At 44.4% G+C, this 6828-nt stretch overlaps 1 long non-coding RNA gene across 1 annotated transcript; it reads left to right on the top strand.

Annotated features, from left to right (window-relative positions):
* The first annotated feature begins 835 nt into the window (after positions 1-835).
* Positions 836-3940, top strand: LOC310681706. The gene is made up of 3 exons (XR_014513532.1): positions 836-1100; positions 3745-3845; positions 3882-3940. It is a non-coding gene; the product is annotated as an uncharacterized lncRNA (long non-coding RNA).
* Positions 3941-6828: the final 2888 nt, after the last annotated feature.

The following is a 6828-nucleotide window of genomic DNA, read 5'->3' as shown; positions in this document are numbered from 1 at the left end:
ATTACTTCTGAGCTGCCATTAAACTTTGCTAAAGCAAAATTTTAGACAAATTTGGAGGGCCCTCCTGAGGCAACAAACAGGGATGAAGCAGCTGCAGTACACAACAACAACAATACTTGGTGATATACAAAAAACAACATCAGTATCCTTTGTTCCCAATGCATCTGAAAAGAGATGCAATCTTTGCAATTCAAACAAGCCAGTTGGCACTGCATGTTCCCTCAGGCATTGATGACCAATAACTATAAGGTAATACAGTGAATTTAAAGCAATGCAGTAAGATTACGCAGTGGGCTCAAGGCCATTTCAAAACAGAAGCAGCTTCCAGCTGAGACACCCTTCTCAGAATTATAGAAATGCCAAGAGAAGCTTAAGGTGTTTTTGTTTTGTTTTATTCCATTTTTTTCTGTATGGGTATACCCAATATAATTTCTCAGAGGGCGTAAGGCAGGATTTGCATGGTGACTGTAATCTGCAGTGTTCTGCCTCATTCTATTCAACCATACTTATAGGCCAATGAGGGCGTAGAATTCCACCCAAACTGAAGTGATTGGCTTGGAGACGTCTGGCTAGAGAGAATTAATAGGCTATGATCAAGGGAAGGGGATGACAGAGTAGATGTTGATATTGCAACAGGAGTATAACTCCTTGCCCCAATATGCCCAGTTACACCTCCCAGTGGCTTCCTTTAGCTATTGCAGCTGTTGGGGGTCAGAAAACACTCTACTAATGCTACTCCCCGACTCAGTCCCAGGGGTAGGACTGGAACCATTGAAACACAGGACCACCCATTTCCATTCCCTAGAGCCAGTCCAAGAGGATACCTGTTATTGAGCTAAGATGGCGGCGCGTGTAGATGCTGCGGCTGGTTGCTCCTCAGCTCAGAATTTGGCTTTTTTGTCTTGCCAAAATAGACTTGTTTATAGTCGGCAGGACATGTTATCTATTCGACTACGGAGTGAGTGCTGCACAAATTGTGAGTGTCTCCGCATCTGCAAGGGAGATTTTTTGACTTCAAAGACCTGGGGATCAAAGAGACACAGGAGAGACCGTAAACAGAAGAGAGGCTGTAGAGGAGGAAGGCGATTAAGGCAATTAAGGCTGAAGACACAACATTATAACTTACCGCTTCCCAGCATTTTCTATGCGAATGTGAGATCTTTGGTGAATAAGCTGGAGGAGTGGAAATTGTGGATAGCAACGGAGAAAACTGTGAGTGAATGCTGTCTTCTGCTGCTTACAGAAACTTGGCTGACACCAATTATTCCTGACTCAGCCATAGAACTAACAGGCTATACAGTGTTCCGCCATGATAGAACAGAAGACTCTGGTAAAAGAAGGGGGGGAGGTTTGTGTGCATACGTGAATAACAGCTGGTGCACAAACCACACCGTGATAGCTAGCTATTGCTCTCCAACTGTGGAATTTATGACACTTAAATGCAGACCTATATATATCCCCCGAGAATTTACAGCAGTACTGATAACTATAGTATACATTGCACCTGATGCGAACATCAATGAGGCAATGGGTCTTCTGCATGATGCCATTAGCAGGCAACAAGGCAAGTACCCCGAGGCTGCATTTCTTGTATGCGGAGATTTCAACCAGGCAGATTTGAAAGTGGTCCTACCTAAATTCTATCAACACATAAAGTGTGCAACCAGGGGAGAAAAGACTCTGGACAGGCTGTATACAAATGTCAAACAGGCCTATAAGGCCGAACCATTGGCACATTTAGGCCAATCTGATCATGTGTCCCTGCTCCTGACTCCTGAATATATCCCATTGAGGAAACGGACTCCAGCTATAAAGAGGGACATTACAATATGGCCAGCTGAAGCATCCCAACAACTACAAGACTGTTTTCATGACACCGATTGGGAGGTATTCGCCCAACAGGATGTAGAGACTCACATTGAGCAAGTGTTGGACTATATTAGGTTCTGCACTGACAATGTAACACGGAGGCGCCGGATAAAGATCTACCCAAACAGGAAGCCCTGGATGACAAGGGAGGTCCAGGGGTTGCTAAAGGCAAGAAATACTGCCTTCAGAAGTGGAAATAAGTCGCTGTACAGCTCAGCTAGAGCCGATCTAAAGAGAGGTATCCGTGTAGCAAAGGAGGCATATAGACAGCGGCTGGAGAATCATCTACAAAGTAACAACACCAGGCAGGTGTGGCAAGGTGTACAAGAATTAACAGGGTATAAATCCAAGGACTCCCTGGCAGACGAGGGAGGGGCATCCCTCGCTGAGGATTTGAATGCCTTTTTTGCCCGTTTTGAAGTAACATCTGCAGCAACACCTGCTGAGGCTTTACCAACACCACCACCACTCCCTGTGAAGGCTTTGCCATCATCACCACCATTACCATCATCAGTACAAAGGAATGTAGTAGTCTCTGTGGAAAAAGAAGAGATGAGGAAGGTGTTGAAGGGAATCAACCCAAGGAAGGCCACAGGGCCAGATGGGGTAGCTGGAAGGGTATTGAGAGACTGTGCAGATCAACTGGCAGGAGTTTTCACTAGGATTTTAAATCAATCCCTAGCCCAGGCTATTGTTCCATCCTGCCTAAAGTCCTCTATTATCGTTCCAATAGCAAAAAAACCTAACCCGGAAGATCTGAACGATTTTCGTCCAGTAGCACTCACACCTATAATCATGAAGTGCTTTGAAAAGCTGGTACGAAATTATGTCATTGCCTGCCTACCAGAGGGACTGGACACATTCCAATTTGCTTATAAAACAAAAAGATCGACAGAGGACGCTGTGGCGATTGCCCTCCATGCTGTCCTTGCACATTTGGAGCAGCGGGGGGGTTATGCCAGACTGCTTTTTTTAGATTTTAGCTCGGCATTTAATACCATTCTACCACAACGTCTGATGTCTAAACTGGAAGATCTGGGGCTTCCGTTATCACTTTGTGGGTGGATATTGGACTTTTTGTCAGACCGCCCCCAGAGGGTTCGGTTGGGCCCTTATACCTCTAATATGCTTAAGACTAACATAGGAACACCACAGGGATGTGTACTCAGTCCGCTCCTTTATATTCTTTACACGTACGATTGTGTCGCTACTCACCCTAGTAATAGGGTTGTCAAATTTGCAGATGACACAACCGTGATTGGGCTCATCTCTGAAAGGGAGGGTGAAATGGATTATAGAGATGAGGTGGAGCGGCTGACAGAGTGGTGCAGAGCTAACAACTTGCTCATAAATACAAGGAAGACAAAGGAACTTGTGGTGGACTTTAGGAGACAGAAGAGCAATGTCCAGCCACTTTTGATTGATGGGGTCTGTGTGGAGAGGGTAACAACGTTCAGATTTTTGGGCATTGACTTACAAGAGGATCTGTCCTGGAGTGTCAACACAAGGGGGCTTGTGAAGAAGGCGCAGCAGAGACTGTATTTTTTGAGAATACTAAGGAAAAACCATCTTCCGCAGAAACTGCTGCTTGCCTTCTATCACTGTGCCATTGAGAGCGTGCTTACTTATGGCTTATGTGTGTGGTACGGAAGCTGTACTACCCAGGACAGGATGGGGTTGCACAGGGTTGTGAAGGCAGCAGAGAGCATTGTTGGCTGCCCACTCTCCACCTTAGAGCGGATTTACGCCACAAGGTGCCATAGGAAGGCACTGGACATAGTAAAAGATCCATCGCATCCTGGTCACTGTCTCTTCGAGCTCTTGCCGTCGGGACGGAGATACAGGACGATGAAGACAAGAACAAGCCGTCTTAAGAACAGCTTCTTCTCCAGAGCGATCTCGGCCCTGAATGGGAAGCCCGGACTTTGAAAGTCATCAAATCTCCTTTGCTGTATTTTACTATATTTTTTTAATTGGTGTTTTATGTATTTTACTATATTTCTTTTAATTAGTGTTTTTATGGAGCAGCCAAGTAATTTCGTTGTCCCCGAAGGGGGCAATGACAATAAAGATATTATTATTATTATTATTATTATTATTAGAATCCCTGCTCCGTGATTGCAGTCATGGGATGTTTGTCTATCACATGGCAGTGTATGTTTTGACTTCACAAAGTGGGAAGTGATGGAGATAGGATGTTGGTGTTACTGTGTTCCATGAAGTGGGACTATTGTCCTTTGTTCTTTTGCTCTTTGCTGTTTGATGCTCTAGAGATAGGGAACCATTTGCAGTGCTCCATGTATGTTTATATGTAAATAAAGTAGCCAAAATCCTGAGTTGCTGAGATCTATTATGCAGGCTGTGAAGACTCTGTGGATCCCTAAGTGTGCTGATGTCTGTTGGCATCGGTCGCTGTGATGTTTGGGCAGAAGAAAGCTTTTGAAACTCCCAAACGATTGACCAGGATGGAGGGAACATGCCAGCCAGGCATGTGTCTCTGCCAGGGTCCTACTCGAGAGTAGGATGAGCTCCTGACAATACCATGGCCAATGGTATCAAAAGGCAATGTGAGATCAGGAAGCAGGAGCAAGGTCACAACTCACCTGCCCCACTCTCTGCAAAGGTAATCCAACAGGGTGGCCAAAGTAGACTCAGTCCTGTGGCCAGGCTTGAACCCAGATTGGAATGAACCTAAATAATCTGTGTCTTTCAAGAATGGCTGCAGTTGCAATGCTACAACTCTCTCCCCCATCTTCCCTTAAAGGGGGGGGGGGGGTATTTGTGTTTAGTCAAAAGCCATTCCAGTCTAGGAGGTCCAGTCTAAGGTTTCTTCAACAGTGGCTACACCACCGCCACTTACAAGGCAGTAGGGGCCATCCCCACGAGCAAGGAATCATTAACCAAGCTCTGGACCCAACCATTCACCCCACATCTGCTGGATTTAACAAGCCAAGGAAGACAGGGGTCAAGAAGGCACATGGCCAGATGTATTGCCACCACCTTTTCCACATCAGCTGAATGCATAGGATGAAACGGACCCTACAACACATCCTCTGTTCTGATGCTGGGTACTTCAGCCAGAGCTGCAACAAGAGCAGAGTCAAGATGACTCTGATATGGAGTAGCTTCATCTTCCAAGTGTGTAGCAACACTTTGGTCACAGTGGATCTCTGAAGGGATGGTGGCAATCTCTGATATACTTCAAGAGTAAGTCCTATTGAACCTAAGTAGGCATTACTGGATTGCACTAGTAGGCTGCAAGGCTCTATTCTTAATATGCACTGAGTCTCGGTGACTTCGGCAATGATTTTCAAAGTATGATTGATTGATAGTGTTGGATATGCTGGCTGCAAACCTACAGACACTTCATTGAGAGAAACTTCCATTGAACTCAATGAGAGAATGGTGTGTTATGTGGGTGGAAAGCTTGGCTAAATATCTCTGCTGTCCCTTCCCGACTACTCAAGCATCTTTGTTCAGCAAATTCCATGTCTCTTGGAGCAGCTAACAACCCAAAAACAACCAGGCCAATTTTCCTTGCTAAATATTGAAAGCATAAATTTTGAAAGCCCTTACAGATAAATTATGGTATCTGTTTACAAGACCCAATGGACCAGAAAAGGAGGAATGTGACTGGTATTTTTTAGAAAGAATATGTATTAAGACTTGTCAAGCAGTTTAAATTTCATTTTGTCCTGTGAGTGCTTCAGAGGTTAAAAAAAAAATCTGCAAGATAAGACAGTAATATCATTTTACTGTGTTAAAGACACCTATTAGTCATGTCCTGAGCAAATAGGGATTTATGACTCAGACATAATTCTTCCAAATATGCCGGCTGTTCATAAAAGGCAGAGATATATGACTCAAAAATAACATTGAGACAGGAATAATTTTACACTTCACTTTGCAACATTGACTTTCCTCCAAAATGTATGGCAAAATCTCCATCCTTTATGAATAGGTTTCTGTCAAGGCTGCAAATTTACAACTCGCACTTCTAAATCAAGTGAATCTCTTGAATAAGAGAGAGATCAGTGCAGATATGGATGAAAGGCATACGTAATACATGATCGTTATTTCAAGTAGCTGTGCACGCCTCATAATTTGAAAACGATGACGTGGCTCTTGCATATAGGCTCAGATGTCCTTTGGTGCCAGGTGCAGAGAGTTGGGAATGCTGGAGATTTGAATGGTAAGCTTCATGACCTGGAACATGAAGCTTAGTGTATGACATGAGATTCTATGTGTGCCCAGGGCCCTCTTCAGACATCAGCATCTCTCCCTGCAATTGGCAGGCAGTATAAAGCCTCTGGATTAGTGCTGTGCCAAAATTCATCTTCAGATTTCTCAAAAGTTTTCTTCTTCTTCTTCTTCTTCTTCTTCTTCTTCTTCTTCTTCTTCTTCTTCTTCTTCTTCTTCTTCACCTCATGCTCAGGGCGCTGTATAATTTTGCATATTGCTGAAGAGTTAGGGGTGCTTGGAACAGGTCCAGTACTGGTGGTGTCAAGGGTTGATGATGAGCCTGTATGGATGACTGCACTCTTACTGGAGAACCCCAAGTCAGGAAGTGAAATGGAGCAAAAAATGGAAAAGGAACCCAACACATTTAGAATATCATCTTTCACAGCAGAGTTTTGAGAGCAAAAAATGTTGTTCATTCCTAGGAGAGCCTCTGAGGAACATGTTCAAAATGTGTGGGGCTCAATAAACACATTTCTCTGCAGCTGGGGGGGTCCCATCTGCAGTCCCCCACCCCAGCCCCAACTGCACTCTTACTGCCACATTATCTCAAAGTGATCTGGGAAGAAAGGAGTTCAGACAGAACTGTTTGTGTTTCCCTGTATGTGTCTTTAGGAGGGTAATCCCAGAGTGGTCCTGTCTATTATTCTTCTAATGCCACTGTAGGATTATTGCCTGAATCCATAGGTTCTTGCACATAGGAGTTGGCTGTATAGTCAC

The sequence above is a fragment of the Podarcis tiliguerta genome (assembly GCF_965153285.1).
Source record: "Podarcis tiliguerta genome assembly, chromosome: 7".
Lineage (NCBI taxonomy): Eukaryota > Metazoa > Chordata > Lepidosauria > Squamata > Lacertidae > Podarcis > Podarcis tiliguerta.
Note: the sequence above shows the minus strand (reverse complement) of the source record. Positions and strands in the feature narration are given on the sequence as shown.